Source organism: Antedon mediterranea, chromosome 10 (genome assembly GCF_964355755.1).
Source record: "Antedon mediterranea chromosome 10, ecAntMedi1.1, whole genome shotgun sequence".
Taxonomy (NCBI): domain Eukaryota; kingdom Metazoa; phylum Echinodermata; class Crinoidea; order Comatulida; family Antedonidae; genus Antedon; species Antedon mediterranea.
Window position 1 is genome coordinate 10,929,657 of NC_092679.1, and position 20,991 is coordinate 10,950,647.

At 30.7% G+C, this 20,991-nt stretch overlaps 1 long non-coding RNA gene across 4 annotated transcripts; it reads right to left on the reverse strand.

Annotated features, from left to right (window-relative positions):
• Window positions 1-1,875: 1,875 nt before the first annotated feature.
• Window positions 1,876-20,300, reverse strand: LOC140060467 (uncharacterized). 4 transcript variants are annotated; one of them, XR_011847330.1, is made up of 8 exons: window positions 20,107-20,300; window positions 19,255-19,326; window positions 18,989-19,069; window positions 18,614-18,677; window positions 17,323-17,399; window positions 16,687-17,088; window positions 15,856-16,324; window positions 1,876-2,165 (listed from the first exon to the last, which is right to left on the reverse strand). It is a non-coding gene; the product is annotated as an uncharacterized lncRNA (long non-coding RNA). The 4 variants fall into 4 exon arrangements; XR_011847329.1 differs by having other exon boundaries at window positions 20,100-20,300; XR_011847332.1 differs by having other exon boundaries at window positions 18,977-19,069; window positions 20,100-20,300.
• Window positions 20,301-20,991: the final 691 nt, after the last annotated feature.

Below are 20,991 nucleotides of genomic sequence, written 5' to 3' on the forward strand. Positions count from 1 at the left end.
CATATGTATATGATAGTCCCATATCCCCCTGCACTGAGTTAGTGACCTTGTTAATAGAGTACAAGGTATACAGGGGTATGCTACTGAAACTGGAATGTTGCTATGGTAACAGAGGTCAGTAGGCTGTTTAGGGTATGCATGTCTCAAGGGTACCATCTATCAGTTAAGTTAAGTTGATGTATAAACCCAGATGTAATTTGATTTGAGTTACGATTAAATAGTCAGATACTGAGACACCAACAAGTGCATTTACGTCGTGTGTTATTTCACAGATCATTTTGGGACCCGTAACACAAGTCAAATAATCTTCCTTCTGTCATGAGTAATGATAACATTTCATTCCAGTCTAATTATGATAAAGCTACCACATTTAATTCTTATTTTCATTCTTTTTTCAGTGAGCCTTCTCCGGACGTTCCCTGGGACTATCCAGGTCTTCCTGACTATCTGTGAATCAGCATTCTGTGGAAAAGGCACTTAGTAACATTGATATCAATAAAGCTACTGGCATTGATCAGATTAGTAACGTTGTCTTAAAGGGTGCCTCCTCCTCACTCTCTTATCCGCTTTGCAAATTGTTTCAGCTATCTTTTAATTCTGGGGTTTTTCCTTCATCTTAGAAACACGCTAATATTGTCCCAATTCACAAGAGTGGTCCCAAAAAACTAATCTGTAACTATTGTCCTATTTCGTTATTGCCTACTATGTCTAAGATTTTTGAGCGCATTGTGCATGATGGTTTGTCATCACAGTCCTAGGCAGCATGGTTTTGTCTCTGGGAGATCATGTCAAACCAACCTCGCACTGCTTCTTGCTACATCATACGATGCAATTAACAGCAAGAAGCAGTGCGATGTGATTTACACTGATTTCTCTAAGGCTTTTGATTCCGTTTCCCATGATTTGCTTATTTTTAAACTTTCAAAATAATATATTAATATAAAAAGATGTGAACGTTTTAAAGCCCATCCTAAAAGTTAGTTGAGAATAATAACCAACTAATAATGTTGGTGGAAGAACATTTGTCTTGTCTGGAATCAATGAAGATGATGTAGCTGACGCTGTGCAGAAATACTAATAATAAAAGATGATGATGAGAATACAAAATACAGTAATAAATAGCAAATGATAGTAGTAGGCCTGTGTTTAACTTGAAAAAAGGTGTCAAAATCATTAATAAAAACTAATTAATAAAGGTAAATCAGCAAATGTGTTTACTTTACTGTAGTTTTGTATTTTTCTCAATAAATTAGTGACGTACAAAGCTGAGGGTGGGGTGGGTTACTATTTCCAAGTACCTAGATTAAGTTTAGTAAGCTTCTACAGTAATCTACACCAAGTAAGTTTGTATGACAAAATGTTATCAAGTACATGCAAACATGATGTTATATTTCTTTTTAAACGGATGAATAGAGATTATAATTGAATACATTGACTATACAAGATTGTTTTTTTAACTTGTTTTTGGTCGAAAATAAATAGAAAATAACATTGGAGCATGTTAATAACATGTAGTTGATAACATTTTATATAATAAAAACTATATGTTGACAGACACTAATAGACCTACGCTGTGGACAACACTGATGCAGTGTAATACAACTTTGGATGTTACAAGAATTATGGACAAGAAAATCAACAACTCCATCCATAAACATCATCATGTGCTAGGGTTCTCCTAATTCATTTTTAATTCATGTTTAATGTAGTAAACCTCATAATTATGGCAGCCTTCATCTGTAGCTGTATGTATTAGATAAAAGCAGGTGCACACAGAATTGAAGACAACTTTTATAACTTTATTTCATCTTTGATTTAATTTAATGACAAATTAAAATAAAACTTACAAAATACTAAAAAACAAACTGTAAGGGAAGAGCTTAAATTAATTCAAAATAATTATTTCTTATAAAAGGTAACACATTTAATAGTTTAACCTGGAAAGGCTAAAGAATTAAGGCCTATGTAAGCATCTATGTAACGTTTGTTAAAAAATGTCATTGAATACAAGTCCTGGCCAATCATTCATGCAACCAAACACTATGGAGCTGCTGCTGTATAATGTTGATGAGTTTCAAATGAATAGGTGAATACATTTAGACTTCTACTTCAGTATGCTCATTCTATGAAAATGCTCCTTCAATGACAGTCCAAACAGCAACACACTGTGGGTAGAAGAATATTGCAGGATTTAACCAGGTTTCACAATAAGCATGTTAAGTGTTCATTTAATTGACTGCAAACATTAAAATTGTATCAATAATACTACTAAAAGTACAGTTGTTTAACAATAGTTACTTTTGGTTTTTGCATTTGGGTGTATAATTAAATATGTTTAAAATATGTACTCCCAAATGGGTTCTATAAGAACTCTACCCCTACACATGTTTAACTACTTGAATGTGCTGTAATATTGTGTTGTCTAATAGATTAGATAGATAGATTTCTCAACTAATTATTCTGTTAGATTTGTCTCAAATATTTACTCTTAATTGTGTCCTATAACCTGAACTGCTGTGTTTAATTTTGTCCTACAACCAATTAAACTAAACTGAATTGCTCTGTTTAATTTTGTTCTACAACCAACTTAAATAAACTTCTCTATTTAATTTTGTCTTACAACCAACTAAACTAAACTGAATTGCTATGTTTAATTGTGTCTTACAACCAACTAAACTAAACTGAATTGCACAAGTCTAAATATATGAATGTTCTGTATTATTGTGTTGTCTACTAGATAATTTCTTAACCAATTATACTTTTAGATTTGTCTAAAATATGTACCCTTAATGATGTTCTATAATAACTGTACCCCTACACATGTCTAAATATTTGAATGTTCTGTATTGTTTTGTTGTCTACTAGATAATTTCCCAACCAATTATACTTTTAAATTTGTCTAAAATATATTATCTTAATTGTTGTCTACAATAACTGTACCCCTACATATGTCTAAATATTTGAATGCTCTGTATTATTGGCTAATAGATGAATTGCTGTGTTTAATTGTGTCCTACCAACTAATCTAAACTGAATTGCTCTGTTTAATTTTGTTCTACAACAAACTAGACTAAACTGAACTGCTATGTTTAATTGTGTCCTACAACCAACTAAACTAAACTGAATTGCTCTGTTTAATTGTGTCCTACAACCAACTAAACTAACCTGAATTGCTCTGTTTAATTGTGTCCTACAACCAACTAAACTAAACTGAATTGCTATGTTTAATTGTGTCCTACAACCAACTAAACTAAACTGAATTGCTCTGTTTAATTGTGTCCTACAACCAACTAAACTACACTGAATTGCTATGTTTAATTGTGTCCTAAAACCAACTAAACTAAACTGAATTGCTATGTTTAATTGTGTCCTACAACCAACTAAACTAAACTGAATTGCTCTGTTTAATTGTGTCCTAAAACCAACTAAACTAAACTGAATTGCTCTGTTTAATTGTGTCCTACAACCAACTAAACTAACCTGAATTGCTCTGTTTAATTGTGTCCTACAACCAACTAAACTAAACTGAATTGCTGTGTTTAATTGTGTCCTACAACCAACTAAACTAACCTGAATTGCTGTGTTTCATTGTGTCCTACAACCAACTAAACTAACCTGAATTGCTGTGTTTCATTGTGTCCTACAACCAACTAAACTAAACTGAATTGCTCTGTTTAATTGTGTCCTACAACCAACTAAACTAAACTGAATTGCTGTGTTTCATTTTGTTCTACAACCAACTAAACTAAACTGAATTGCTATGTTTAATTGTGTCCTAAAACCAACTAAACTACACTGAATTGCTATGTTTAATTGTGTCCTAAAACCAACTAAACTAAACTGAATTACTCTGTTTAATTGTGTCCTAAAACCAACTAAACTAAACTGAATTGCTATGTTTAATTGTGTCCTAAAACCAACTAAACTAAACTGAATTACTCTGTTTAATTGTGTCCTAAAACCAACTAAACTAACCTGAATTGCTCTGTTTAATTGTGTCCTACAACCAACTAAACTAAACTGAATTACTCTGTTTAATTGTGTCCTAAAACCAACTAAACTAAACTGAATTGCTATGTTTAATTGTGTCCTAAAACCAACTAAACTAAACTGAATTACTCTGTTTAATTGTGTCCTAAAACCAACTAAACTAACCTGAATTGCTCTGTTTAATTGTGTCCTACAACCAACTAAACTAACCTGAATTGCTCTGTTTAATTGTGTCCTACAACCAACTAAACTAAACTGAATTGCTCTGTTTAATTTTGTTCTACAACCAACTAAACTAAACTGCTGTGATTGTGTCCTACAACCAACTAAACTAAACTGAACTGCTGTGATTGCGTCCTACAACCAAAAATGTCTCAACCAATTATACTGTTAGATTTTTCTAAAATATGTAATCCTAATTGTGTTCTATAATAACTATTACCCCTACACATGTCTAACTACTTGAATGTCCTGTATTATTATTCTGTTAGATTTGTCTAAAATATGTACTCTTAATTGTGTTCTATAATAACTGTATCCTTACACATGTCTACTTGAATGTCCATTTGGTTGTTCAATAGATGATTTCTCAACCAATTATACTGTTAGAGTTGTCAAATATGTACTCCAAAATGGGTTATATAATAACTGTACCCCTACACATGTCTAACTACTTGAATGTCCTGTATTATTGGGTTGTTTAATGGATGATTTTTCAACCAATTATACTTTTAGATTTGTCTAAAATATGTACTCTTAATTGTGTTCTATAATAACTGTACCCCTAGACCTATCTAAGTACTTGATTGTCCTGTATTTTTTAGTTGTTCTACAGATGATTTCTCAACCAATTATACTGTTAGATGTGCTGTGTTTTATTTTGCCCTAAACAACTAACTAAATTGAACTGCATTCCTCTGTTTAATTTTGTCGTAAGTAATTAACTAAACTGAATTCCTTGTTTAACTTTGTCCTAAAGCAACTAACTAAACTGAACTGCATTGCTGTGTTTAAATTTCTCATACAACCAACTAAACTGAACTGCATTGCTGTGTTTAAATTTCTCATACAACCAACTAAACTGAACTGCATTGCTGTGTTTAAATTTCTCATACAACCAACTAAACTGAACTGCATTGCTGTGTTTAAGTTTCTCATACAACTAACTAAATTGAACTGCATTCCTCTGTTTAATTTTGTCGTAAGTAATTAACTAAACTGAATTCCTTGTTTAACTTTGTCCTAAAGCAACTAACTAAACTGAACTGCATTGCTGTGTTTAAATTTCTCATACAACCAACTAAACTGAACTGCATTCCTGTGTTTAATTTTGCCCTTAACAACTAACTAAACTGAACTGCATTGCTGTGTTTAAATTTCTCATACAACCAACTAAACTGAACTGCATTCCTATGTTTAATTTTGCCCTTAACAACTAACTAAACTGAACTGCATTGCTGTCTTTAAATTTCTCATACAACCAACTAAACTGAACTGCATTCCTATGTTTAATTTTGCCCTTAACAACTAACTTAATTGAACTGCATTGCTGTGTTTAAATTTCTCATACAACCAACTAAACTGAACTGCATTCCTATGTTTAATTTTGCCCTTAACAACTAACTAAACTGAACTGCATTGCTGTGTTTAAATTTCTCATACAACCAACTAAACTGAACTGCATTCCTGTGTTTAATTTTGCCCTAAACAACTAACTAAACTGAACTGCATTGCTGTGTTTAAATTTCTCATACAACCAACTAAACGGAACTGTATTCCTATGTTTAATTTTGCCCTTAACAACTAACTAAACTGAACTGCATTGCTCTGTTTAAATTTCTCCTACAACCAACTAAAATTAACTGCATTCCTGTGTTTAATTTTGCCCTAAACAACTAACTAAACTGAATTTCTCTGTTTATTTTGTTCTAAACTAAACTGAACTGCTGTGTTTAATTGTGTCCTAAAACCAACTAAACTAAATTTCTCTGTTTAATTACTAAACTAAACTGTGCTGCTGTGTTAAATTGTGTTCTACAACAAACTAAACTAAACTAAGCTGCTGTGTTTAATTTTGTCCTACAACCAACTAAACTAAACTGAATTGCTCTGTTTAATTTTGTTCTACAACCAACTAAACTAAACTGAATTGCTCTGTTTAATTGTGTCCTACAACCAACTAAACTAAACTGAAATGCTGTGTTTAATTGTGTCCTACAACCAACTAAACTAACCTGAACTGCTGTGTTTAATTGTGTCCTACAACCAACTAAACTAAACTGAATTGCTCTGTTTAATTGTGTCCTACAACCAACTAAACTACACTGAATTGCTATGTTTAATTGTGTCCTACAACCAACTAAACTAAACTGAATTGCTCTGTTTAATTGTGTCCTACAACCAACTAAACTAAACTGAATTGCTCTGTTTAATTGTGTCCTACAACCAACTAAACTAAACTGAATTGCTCTGTTTAATTGTGTCCTACAACCAACTAAACTAAACTGAATTGCTCTGTTGTTTCATTTTGTTCTACAAACAACTAAACTGAACTGAATTGCTGTGTTTAATTGTGTCCTACAACCAACTAAACTAAACTGAATTGCTCTGTTTAATTGTGTCCTACAGCCAACTAAGCTAAATTAGAATTGCTGTGTTTAATGTTGTTCTACAACCAAATAAAATAAACTTAATTACTCTGTTAAATTGTGTCCTACAACCAACTAAACTAAACTGAATTTCTCTGTTTAATTGTGTCCTACAACCAACTAAACTAAACTGAACTGCTGTGTTTAATTGTGTCCTAAAACCAACTAAACTAAACTGAATTGCTCTGTTTAATTGTGTCCTACAACCAACTAAACTAAACTGAATTGCTCTGTTTAATTGTGTCCTAAAACCAACTAAACTAAACTGAATTGCTCTGTTTAATTGTGTCCTACAACCAACTAAACTAAACTGAATTGCTCGGTTTAATTGTGTCCTACAACCAACTAAACTAAACTGAATTGCTCTGTTTAATTGTGTCCTACAACCAACTAAACTAAACTGAATTGCTCTGTTAATTGTGTCTTACAACCAACTAAACTAAACTGAATTGCTATGTTTAATTGTGTCTTACAACCAACTAAACTAAACTGAATTACTCTGTTTAATTGTGTCCTAAAACCAACTAAACTAAACTAAACTGAATTGCTATGTTTAATTGTGTCCTAAAACCAACTAAACTACACTGAATTGCTATGTTTAATTGTGTCCTAAAACCAACTAAACTAAACTGAATTGCTATATTTAATTGTGTCTTACAACCAACTAAACTAAACTGAATTACTCTGTTTAATTGTGTCCTACAGCCAACTAAGCTAAATTAGAATTGCTGTGTTTAATGTTGTTCTACAACCAAATAAAATAAACTTAATTACTCTGTTAAATTGTGTCCTACAACCAACTAAACTAAACTGAATTTCTCTGTTTATTTTGTTCTAAACTAAACTGAACTGCTGTGTTTAATTGTGTCCTAAAACCAACTAAACTAAATTTCTCTGTTTAATTACTAAACTAAACTGTGCTGCCGTGTTAAATTGTGTTCTACAACCAACTAAACTAAACTAAGCTGCTGTGTTTAATTTTGTCCTACAACCAACTAAACTAAACTGAATTGCTCTGTTTAATTGTGTCCTACAACCAACTAAACTAAACTGAATTGCTCTGTTTAATTTTGTTCTACAACCAACTAAACTAAAGTGCTGTGATTGTGTCCTACAACCAACTAAACTAAACTGAACTGCTATGATTGTGTCCTACAACCAAAAATGTCTCAACCAATTATACTGTTAGATTTTTCTAAAATATGTAATCTTAATTGTGTTCTATAATAACTATTACCCCTACACATGTCTAACTACTTGAATGTCCTGTATTATTATTCTGTTAGATTTGTCTAAAATATGTACTCTTAATTGTGTTCTATAATAACTGTATCCTTACACATGTCTACTTGAATGTCCATTTGGTTGTTGAATAGATGATTTCTCAACCAATTATACTGTTAGAGTTGTCAAATATGTACTCCAAAATGGGTTATATAATAACTGTACCCCTACACATGTCTAACTACTTGAATGTCCTGTATTATTGGGTTGTTTAATGGATGATTTTTCAACCAATTATACTTTTAGATTTGTCTAAAATATGTACTCTTAATTGTGTTCTATAATAACTGTACCCCTAGACCTATCTAAGTACTTGAATGTCCTGTATTTTTTAGTTGTTCTACAGATGATTTCTCAACCAATTATACTGTTAGATGTGCTGTGTTTTATTTTGCCCTAAACAACTAACTAAATTGAACTGCATTCCTCTGTTTAATTTTGTCATAAGTAATTAACTAAACTGAATTCCTTGTTTAACTTTGTCCTAAAGCAACTAACTAAACTGAACTGCATTCCTGTGTTTAATTTTTCCCTAAACAACTAACTAAACTGAACTGCATTGCTGTGTTTAAATTTCTCATACAACCAACTAAACGGAACTGCATTCCTATGTTTAATTTTGCCCTTAACAACTAACTAAACTGAACTGCATTGCTCTGTTTAAATTTCTCCTACAATCAACTAAAATTAACTGCATTCCTGTGTTTAATTTTGCCCTAAACAACTAACTAAACTGAACTGCATTGCTGTGTTTAAATTTATCCTACAACCAACTAAACTGAACTGCATTCCTATGTTTAATTTTGCCCTTAACAACTAACTAAACTGAACTGCATTGCTCTGTTTAAATTTCTCCTACAACCAACTAAAATTAACTGCATTCCTGTGTTTAATTTTGCCCTAAACAACTAACTAAACTGAACTGCATTGCTGTGTTTAAATTTATCCTACAACCAATAGATCAAACTACAATGTACTCTTAATTGTGCTCTACAATAACTGTACCCCTACACATGTCTAAATACTTGAATGTCCTGTATTATTGGATTGTTCTATAGATGATTTCTCAACCAATTATACTGTTAGATTTGTTTAAAATATGTACTCCCAAATGGGTTCTATAAGAACTCTACCCCTACACATGTTTAACTACTTGAATGTGCTGTAATATTGTGTTGTCTAATAGATTAGATAGATAGATTTCTCAACCAATTATTCTGTTAGATTTGTCTCAAATATTTACTCTTAATTGTGTCCTATAACCTGAACTGCTGTGTTTAATTTTGTCCTACAACCAACTAAACTAAACTGAATTGCTCTGTTTAATTTTGTTCTACAACCAACTTAAATAAACTTCTCTATTTAATTTTGTCTTACAACCAACTAAACTAAACTGAATTGCTATGTTTAATTGTGTCTTACAACCAACTAAACTAAACTGAATTACACAAGTCTAAATATTTGAATGTTCTGTATTATTGTGTTGTCTACTAGACAATTTCTTAACCAATTATACTTTTAGATTTGTCTAAAATATGTACCCTTAATGATGTTCTATAATAACTGTACCCCTACACATGTCTAAATATTTGAATGTTCTGTATTGTTTTGTTGTCTACTAGATAATTTACCAACCAATTATACTTTTAAATTTGTCTAAAATATATTATCTTAATTGTTGTCTACAATAACTGTACCCCTACATATGTCTAAATATTTGAATGCTCTGTATTATTGTTTTGGCTAATAGATGAATTGCTGTGTTTAATTGTGTCCTACAACCAACTAATCTAAACTGAATTGCTCGGTTTAATTTTGTTCTACAACCAACTAAACTAAACTGAATTGCTGTGTTTAATTGTGTCCTACAACAAACTAAACTAAACTGAATTGCTCTGTTTAATTGTGTCCTACAACCAACTAAACTAAACTGAATTGCTCTGTTTAATTGTGTCCTACAACCAACTAAACTAAACTGAATTGCTCTGTTTAATTGTGTCCTACAACCAACTAAACTAAACTGAATTGCTCTGTTTAATTGTGTCCTACAACCAACTAAACTAAACTGAATTGCTGTGTTTAATTTTGTCCTACAACCAACTAAACTAAACTGAATTGCTCTGTTTAATTTTGTCCTACAACCAACTAAACTAAACTGAATTACTCTGTTTAATTGTGTCCTACAACCAACTAAACTAAACTGAATTGCTCTGTTTAATTGTCTCTTACAACCAACTAAACTAAACTGAATTGCTCTGTTTAATTGTGTCTTACAACCAACTAAACTAAACTGAATTGCTCTGTTTAATTGTGTCCTACAACCAACTAAACTAAACTGAATTGCTCTGTTTAATTGTGTCCTAAAACCAACTAAACTAAACTGAATTGCTATGTTTAATTGTGTCCTAAAACCAACTAAACTAAACTGAATTGCCGTGTTTAATTTTGTCCTACAACCAACTAAACTAAACTGAATTGCTCTGTTTAATTGTGTCCTACAACCAACTAAACTAAACTGAATTGCTCTGTTTAATTGTGTCCTACAACCAACTAAACTAAACTGAATTACTCTGTTTAATTGTGTCCTACAACCAACTAAACTAAACTGAATTGCTGTGTTTAATTGTGTCCTACAACCAACTAAACTAAACTGAATTGCTCTGTTTCATTTTGTTCTACAAACAACTAAACTGAACTGAATTGCTGTGTTTAATTGTGTCCTACAACCAACTAAACTAAACTGAATTGCTCTGTTTCATTTTGTTCTACAAACAACTAAACTGAACTGAATTGCTGTGTTTAATTGTGTCCTACAACCAACTAAACTAAACTGAATTGCTCTGTTTCATTTTGTTCTACAAACAACTAAACTGAACTGAGCTGAACTGCTGTGTTTAATTGTGTCCTAAAACCAACTAAACTAAACTGAATTGCTCTGTTTAATTGTGTCCTACAACCAACTAAACTGAACTGAATTGCTCTGTTTCATTTTGTTCTACAAACAACTAAACTGAACTGAGCTGAACTGCTGTGTTTAATTGTGTCCTAAAACCAACTAAACTAAACTGAATTGCTATGTTTAATTGTGTCCTACAACCAACTAAACTAAACTGAATTGCTCTGTTTAATTGTGTCCTAAAACCAACTAAACTAAACTGAATTGCTCTGTTTAATTGTGTCCTACAACCAACTAAACTAAACTGAATTGCTCTGTTTAATTGTGTCCTACAACCAACTAAACTAAACTGAATTGCTCTGTTTAATTGTGTCCTACAACCAACTAAACTAAACTGAATTGCTCTGTTTAATTGTGTCTTACAACCAACTAAACTAAACTGAATTGCTATGTTTAATTGTGTCTTACAACCCACTAAACTAAACTGAATTACTCTGTTTAATTGTGTCCTAAAACCAACTAAACTAAACTGAATTGCTCTGTTTAATTGTGTCCTACAACCAACTAAACTAAACTGAATTGCTCTGTGTTATTGTGTCTTACAACCAACTAAACTAAACTGAATTGCTATGTTTAATTGTGTCTTACAACCCACTAAACTGAATTACTCTGTTTAATTGTGTCCTAAAACCAACTAAACTAAACTGAATTGCTATGTTTAATTGTGTCCTAAAACCAACTAAACTACACTGAATTGCTATGTTTAATTGTGTCCTAAAACCAACTAAACTAAACTGAATTGCTATATTTAATTGTGTCTTACAACCAACTAAACTAAACTGAATTACTCTGTTTAATTGTGTCCTACAGCCAACTAAGCTAAATTAGAATTGCTGTGTTTAATGTTGTTCTACAACCAAATAAAATAAACTTAATTACTCTGTTAAATTGTGTCCCACAACCAACTAAACTAAACTGAATTTCTCTGTTTATTTTGTTCTAAACTAAACTGAACTGCTGTGTTTAATTGTGTCCTAAAACCAACTAAACTAAATTTCTCTGATTAATTACTAAACTAAACTAAGCTGCTGTGTTTAATTTTGTCCTACAACCAACTAAACTAAACTGAATTGCTGTGTTTAATTTTGTCCTACAACCAACGAAACTAAACTGAATTGCTCTGTTTAATTTTGTTCTACAACCAACTAAACTAAAGTGCTGTGATTGTGTCCTACAACCAACTAAACTAAACTGAACTGCTATGATTGTGCCCTACAACCAAAAATGTCTCAACCAATTATACTGTTAGATTTTTCTAAAATATGTAATCTTAATTGTGTTCTATAATAACTATTACCCCTACACATGTCTAACTACTTGAATGTCCTGTATTATTATTCTGTTAGATTTGTCTAAAATATGTACTCTTAATTGTGTTCTATAATATCCTTACACATGTCTACTTGAATGTCCATTTGGTTGTTGAATAGATGATTTCTCAACCAATTATACTGTTAGAGTTGTCAAATATGTACTCCAAAATGGGTTATATAATAACTGTACCCCTACACATGTCTAACTACTTGAATGTCCTGTATTATTGGGTTGTTTAATGGATGATTTTTCAACCAATTATACTTTTAGATTTGTCTAAAATATGTACTCTTAATTGTGTTCTATAATAACTGTACCCCTAGACCTATCTAAGTACTTGAATGTCCTGTATTTTTTAGTTGTTCTACAGATGATTTCTCAACCAATTATACTGTTAGATGTGCTGTGTTTTATTTTGCCCTAAACAACTAACTAAATTGAACTGCATTCCTCTGTTTAATTTTGTCATAAGTAATTAACTAAACTGAATTCCTTGTTTAACTTTGTCCTAAAGCAACTAACTAAACTGAACTGCATTGCTGTGTTTAAATTTCTCATACAACCAACTAAACTGAACTGCATTCCTATGTTTAATTTTGCCCTTAACAACTAACTAAACTGAACTGCATTGCTCTGTTTAAATTTCTCCTACAACCAACTAAAATTAACTGCATTCCTGTGTTTAATTTTGCCCTAAACAACTAACTAACCTGAACTGCATTGCTGTGTTTAAATTTCTTCTACAACCAATTGATAAAAACTACAATTTACTCTTAATTGTGTTCTATAATAATTGTCCCCCCAGACATGTCTAACTACCTGAATGTTCTGTATTATTGAGTTGTTCAATAGATGATTTCTCAACCAATTACACTGTTAGATTTGCTGTTTATTTTGCCCTAAACAACTAACTAAACTGAACTGTATTGCTGTGTTTAAATTTCACCTACAACCAACTAAACTGAACTGCAATCCTGTGTTTAATTTTGCCCTAAACAACTAACTAACCTGAACTGCATTGCTGTGTTTAAATTTCTTCTACAACCAATTGATAAAAACTACAATTTACTCTTAATTGTGTTCTATAATAACTGTACCCCTACACATGTCTAACTACTTGAATGTCCTGTATTATTGGGTTGTTCAATAGATGATTTTTAAACAAATAGTACTGTTAGATTTGTCTAAAATATGTACTCTTAATTGTGCTCTATAATAACTGTACCCCTACACTTGTCTGACTACTTTAATGTCCTGTATTGTTGAGTTGTTCAATAGATAATTTCTCGATCAATTAGACTTTTAGATTTGTCTAAAATATGTACTCTTAATTGTGCTCTATAATAACTGTACCCCTACACTTGTCTGACTCCTTTAATGTCCTGTATTGTTGAGTTGTTCAATAGATAATTTCTGAATCAATTAGACTTTTAGATTTGTCTAAAATATGTACTCTTAATTGTGTTCTATAATAACTGTACCCCTACACATGTCTGACTACTTTAATGTCATGTATTGTTGAGTTGTTCAATAGATAATTTTTCAATCAATTATACTTTTAGATTTGTCTAAAATATGTACTCCTAATTGTGTTCTATAATAACTGTCCCCCTACACATGTCTAACTACTTGAATGTCCTGTATTATTGTGTTGTCCAATAGATGATTTCTCAACCAATTACACTGTTAGATTTGCTGTTTTATTTTGCCCTAAACAACTAACTAAACTGAACTGTATTGCTGTGTTTAAATTTCACCTACAACCAACTAAACTGAACTGCAATCCTGTGTTTAATTTTGCCCTAAACAACTAACTAACCTGAACTGCATTGCTGTGTTTAAATTTCTTCTACAACCAATTGATAAAAACTACAATTTACTCTTAATTGTGTTCTATAATAACTGTCCCCCCAGACATGTCTAACTACTTGAATGTCCTGTATTATTGAGTTGTTCAATAGATGATTTCTCAACCAATTACACTGTTAGATTTGTTGTTTTATTTTGCCCTAAACAACTAACTAAACTGAACTGCATTGCTGTGTTTAAATTTATCCTACAACCAATAGATCAAACTACAATGTACTCTTAATTGTGTTCTATAATAACTGTACCCCTACACATGTCTGACTACTTTAATGTCCTGTATTGTTGAGTTGTTCAATAGATAATTTCTCAATCAATTAGACTTTTAGATTTGTCTAAAATATGTACTCTTAATTGTGTTCTAAAATAACTTTACCCCTACACATGTCTAACTACTTGAATGTTCTGTATTATTGAGTTGTTCAATAGATGATTTCTCAACCAATTACACTGTTAGATTTGTTGTTTTATTTTGCCCTAAACAACTAACTAAACTGAACTGTATTTATATTTCACCTACAACCAACTAAACTGAACTGCAATACTGTGTTTAATTTTGCCCTAAACAACTAACTAAACTGAACTGCATTGCTGTGTTTAAATTTCTTCTACAACTAACTAAACTGAACTGTATTCCTGTGTTTAATTTTGCCCTAAACAACTAACTAAACTGAACTGCATTGCTGTGTTTAAATTTCTTCTACAACCAACTAAACTGAACTGCAATCCTGTGTTTAATTTTGCCATAAACAACTAACTAACCTAAACTGCATTGCTGTGTTTAAATTTCTTCTACAACCAATTGATAAAAACTACAATTTACTCTTAATTGTGTTCTATAAAAACGGTACCCCTACACATGTCTAACTACTTGAATGTTCTGTATTATTGAGTTGTTCAATAGATGATTTCTCAACCAATTATACTTTCAGATTTTTTTAAAATAATTACTCTTAATTGTGTTCTATAATAACTGTACTCTTAAACATGTCTAACTACTTGAATGGCTATTGGGTTGTTCAATAGATGATTTCTCAACCAATTATAATTTTAGAGTTGTCAAATATATGTACTCCTAAATAGGTTATATAATAACTGTACCCCTACACATGTCTAACTACTTGAATGTCCTGTATTATTGGGTTGTTCAATAGATAAATTGAATTGCTCGGTTTAATTTTGTTCTACAACCAACTTAACTAAACTGAATTGCTGTGTTTAATTGTGTTCTACAAACAACTAAACTAAACTACATTGTTGTGTCTACATTTGTCCTACAACAATTAACCAAACTAAACTATGTTCACTTTTGTTTCACAACCAACTAAATTCCATTGCTGTGTTTAAATTTGTCCTACAGTACAATTAACTAAACTATACTAAACTGAATTGATGTTTTTAATTGTTTTCCTATACAGAAAATAACTAAACTGAACTGTATTCCCCTGTTTAAATATGTTCTACAACCAACTAAACTACATTGCTGCTTCTAATTTTTCCCTACAGTAAATAACTAAACTAAACTGTATTCCTTAGTTTAATTTTGTCCTATAACAACTAACTGAACTGTATTGCTGTTTTTAATTTTCCCTACAGTAATTAACTAAACTGACTGCATTTCTGTGTTTAACTTTAGTCTAGTACAAGAAGATTTAATTTGTTCTACATTAAATAGAAGCTATTCTAAAAGGTGTTTTGTGTATGTTGGTGTGTGAGTGTGTTTATGTATGGTTAGTAGATAAATGAAACATTGTTAGTAAATTAAAGCAAAACATTTATAATGAGTTTACTGATTACCTTAATTATTAATAAGCCATTAACTTGTATGTGAAGTGGAGGATGTCTAAAACCACAGCAGTAACTGAGAAAAAAAATGAAAAAGCACATTTTAATAAACATTAGAAGTTGTCTAAAAAAAGTTTTAATTTTGGGTTTGAAATGTAATACTTTACTAACAATTCTCAGATGTGTTACATTACACTTTTCTCGCTTCATTTTTAATTGTAAATGTATTTGCTTTGTATTGGCTTTAGAATTAATTTAAGAAACCTGTTAAATTACATTTCTAGTCATTGACTTGGGTGCTTTGTTGTATTTAATTGGGCTTAAAATTGTTTAATGGTCATCTTGTTTTAACATGAATTAATGTGTATGAAAATAAGACTATTAGTTATATTCAACCATCTCCTTTTTTTTCTTCCTAAATGTATTATTCATCTTGTTTCCACTTCCACTTCTAGATTATCCTCTTTCTTATCCATTATCACTGTTTAAAAAAAACCCATTATATTCAGTCATTAGTATACAGTACTAATAAAACTAATAACATTTTTAGTGCATTATTCATTTTTATGACCTAAACAGACTGTATTTCTGTGTATAATATATTGTGAGCTTTAACAATGTACCCAAACAAGAACAGCTGATGGAGAAGGGAAAGCTAAATTGAATTTGGGCATTTCAAATTAACTACTTTTTTACTGTCTTTTGTAATTGTGTTGTCAACTAATCACATTAGACATTTTGTTTGATAAATGTAATGTAAATTTAATTTCTAATTGTACTGCTACAATTATTACTATTATCTGATGGTTTAAAGCGTAAAGCAATATTGAGATGACCAATTACCTTTAAAAGACATCAAATTGTGAAGTAAGACTTGTTGAAAGCAACAATACTTGGTACTAATCATAGCAGAGGCTGAAAATATAATTAATAAAAAAAATATGTGAATAAACATTTTTACTTGTAGTACTAGCATTTTTTTTTATTATCATTTTTCCACCTAAATTACCTCTTTATTTTACATTTACTCTATTTCAATACTATATGTTATTAGTTTGACTGGCCTCATTACATGTCCTACCATTGATTTCATCCTTTATTGTAATATAAAATATTAATTTAATTGATTGTTTTAATGTAAGGTATGATTTTAGTCATATATTCAACCATATATTTTCTGCTCCTTCATCTTGTTATTTTCCTCTCTTCTAGACCTTTTTTCCATTTGTACCATCATGTTTTTCACTGAAAAAAAAAACTGAATACAGTCAACACCAACAGCATTCAATAGTTACTATTTTAAGAAATCTCTTTTGTTACCACTAGGCCTACTACCATTATTTGCATTGAATTATTATTATTTATTACTTTATTTATAATTTTAAGGAGTAATTGTTATTTTTATGACCTAAAAATAATTGTATTTTCATATGTTGTTAGTAACATTAAAACGTTGATTAAGCGTGGGACTTAAAATACCTGAAGTTAAGTTGAGTTTTGAGTCATCAGAAATTGAATAGGCTAGTTGATTGAATACTCCAAACCGGACACTAAAACTAAAAATTTATTTGCATTATAATATAAGTCATATAGTATTTTTAATTCATGAAAATAGTATTACAAAATTATGTTTAAAATATTTACGATGGATGCTTGATTACTGATTTAATGCGGGGCTTGTTCTAACTAAACTAAACTGCTGTGTTTAATTGTGTCCTACAACAAACTCCTAATTGTGTCCTATAATAACTGTACCCCTACACATGTCTAACTACTTGAATGTCTTGTATTGTTGGGTTGTTTTATAGATGATTTCTCAACCAATTATACTTTCAGATTGTCTAAAATATTTACTCCTAATTGTGTTCTATAATAACTGTACCCCTACACATGTCTAACTACTTGAATGTCCTGTATTGTTGAGTGATTTAATAGATGATTTCTCAACCAATTACACTTTCAGATTGTCTAAAATATGTACTCTTAATTGTCTTCTATAATAACTGTACCACTACACATGTCTAACTACTTGAATGTCCTGTATTATTGGTTTGTTTAATAGATGATTTCTCAACCAATTATACTTTCAGATTGTCTAAATATGTACTCTTAATTGTGTTCTATAATAACTGTACCCCTATACATGTCTAACTAGTTTAATGTTGTGTCAATAAATGATTTCTAAACCAATTTTTTCCTACAATTAACTAAATAAACTGCAATGTTTATGTGTTTATTTTTTCCTACAGTAAATAACTAAACTGAACTGTATTGCTGTGTCTGCATTTGTAATACAACAATTAACCAAACTGTTCATTTTTGTCCAACAACCAACTAAAACTAAACTTCATTCCTCTGTTATTTTTTTTTCCCTATACAGTAAATAACTAAACTCAACTGAACTGCATTCTCCTGTTTAAATTAGTTCTACAACCAACTACTAAACTACATTGCTCCGTTTAATTTTTATATACAGTAAACATAAACTAAACTGAACTGTATTCCTCCGTTTAATTTTAAGCAACTAACTAAGCTTTATTGATGTTGAATTTTGTCCTACAACTAATAAGCCTAGATCAAACTTTTGTTGTGTTTAATTTTGTCCTACAACTACATTGTTATGTTTAATTTTGTCCTACATTAAATACAAGCTATTCTAAAAGGTGTTTTGTGTATGTTGGTGTGTGAGTGTGTTTATGTATGGTTAGTAGATAAATGAAACATTGTTAGTAAATTAAAGCAAAACATTTATAATGAGTTTACTGATTACCTTAATTATTAATAAGCCATTAACTTGTATGTGAAGTGAAGGATGTTTGAAACCACAGCAGTAACTGAAAAATGAAAAAGCACATTTTAATAAACATTAGAAGTTGTCTAAAATAAAAGTTTTAATTTTGTATTTTATTTATATTACATTTCTAACAATTCTGACTGTTACATTACACTTTTCTCACTTCATTTTAATTGTCAATGTATTTGCTTTGTATTGGCTTTAGAATTAATTTAAGACACCTGTTAAATCACATTTCATGGCATTGACTTGGGTGCTTTGTTGTATTTAATTGGGCTTAAAATAGTTTAATAGTCATTTTGTTTTAACATGAATTAATGTGTATGAAAATCGCCATACAGATAAGTATACCATATTTTTCCTGCTCCTTCATCTTGTTATTTTCCTCTCTTCTAGATATATTTTTCTCCATTTGTACCATAATGTGTTTCACTGAAAAAAAAACTGAATACAGTCAACACCAACAGTATTTAATAGTTACTATTTCATAACATCTCTTTTGCTACCATTATTTGGATTGAATTAATGTTTATTTATAGTTTTAAGGAGTAATTGTTATTTTCATATGTTGTTAGTCACATTAAACATAAGTTGAATAAGCTTGGGACTTAAAATACCTGAAGTTAAGTTGATTATTGAGTCATCAGAAATTGAGTAGTTGATTGAATACTCCAAACCGGACACTAAAACTAAAAATTAATTTGCTTTGTATTTGTAAATCATAATAGTATGTTTAATTCGTGAATGTTAAAAATATTTGGGATGGATGCTTGATTTAATGCAGGGATTGTTCTAAGCTAGCTGTTAATGATGTAGAAGGGAAACCTACAGTACACCTTCTGTAAATGTCTAGGCTAGGCCTATGCTAGAAGTCAGATAGGCCCTAACATACATAATGTAGGTAGGGCCTAGAAAACTGTCAAAGCCTTTACTAGAGGTTCTAGCCTAGGCCTAGTCTAGTTTTAGGATGTAGGCTACATCTAGGCCTAGGCAGGCTTCTAGCACTGAGTACTACCTCTAGGCCTAGCCTAGCCTGAGACAGGCTAGGTAGGAGTAGGCTAGGCCTATTAGGCTTCCAGGCTAAAGCTGTAAATAATAGGCCATGCTTATTTCTAGACATAGGACTAGTCAGTGCCTATCCTATGCCTAGATTCCAGAAAAGTTAGGTCTAGGCCTACTCTGTTTATGGACTTACAAACCTGTAAACAGACACTAGGGCCTAGGCCTAATGTAGACCGAGGCCTAAGCGGTAAGCCTAATTAGGCCGCCTGGGCCGGGCGCAGCAGCCCCCCGGCTGCACACAAGGTTTGGCATTTTATGTGCATCATAGACCTAAGGCCTAGGCCCCTAATTTACCTCTCATAGATTACCGCCAGAGAGTCAGATAACAACATTAAATATATAACATTGAACTATAACTATTTAAAAATCTATATTACAACAAAAATAAATAAAAACTTACGGTATACCTGGTTTATCTATAGTTTGCTGTAGGCTGTCGATGCTGTTGGGCCTAGGATGCTGTGGTTCCAGTGAAAATGCTTAGGATTTTTAAATTTCGTGACATTTAATCGCCAATTTAATTGTTTTAAAACTATATAAATCAATAAAATCAACGTCTAGTGGATGCAGAATGTTTTAATGATTACACACATTAAAGGAATTTTTGTTTCTAAAATGTTAAACAAAATAAATCGTAATTTAATACAAGACCTGCCACAAGTCCTTAAATTTGAAACGTCTTCCAATTTTAAAATGATAACAAAATTCCGAAAAATTGTAATATATACTTTTAAAATAATCATTTGCTAACTAAATGATGACTAATAATGAAAATAAAGCTTTTCATTATGTAAATTGCAATTTAATGATAATAAAGATATTTTAATAAGTCATTTTACATTTATAATAAACTTTGAGTGAACGAGACAATTATATTTGAGTTCTAGCGACCACAAAATCTAAAAAAAGTCGGTTTTTATTAAAAATATAAACACGCTTAAATTCAAAAAATCAAAATAGCAGATCGATAGTATGTTAAACATAGACTAACATACCTAAAAATAGTTTGTTTTCGTAAAGTAACCACGTTGTAAAAGCATTTTCAAAATTAAGAAAATACGTAGCAAACGGCCAAAATGAGCAATATTTTTTTAATATCTCCGAATTTTTTTAGTTTTATAAATCCAAATTTGGCACACATAATCCAACAATATATATGAACACATTGTACAAAAATTACATTTATTGAGTAAATACGTTAAACGCAATGACTATTTGAGTTTTGGTACGTAGCAAAATGACATCCCAATTTTTCGCGAAAAAATTCAATATAGAATTATTTTTTTAAAGTA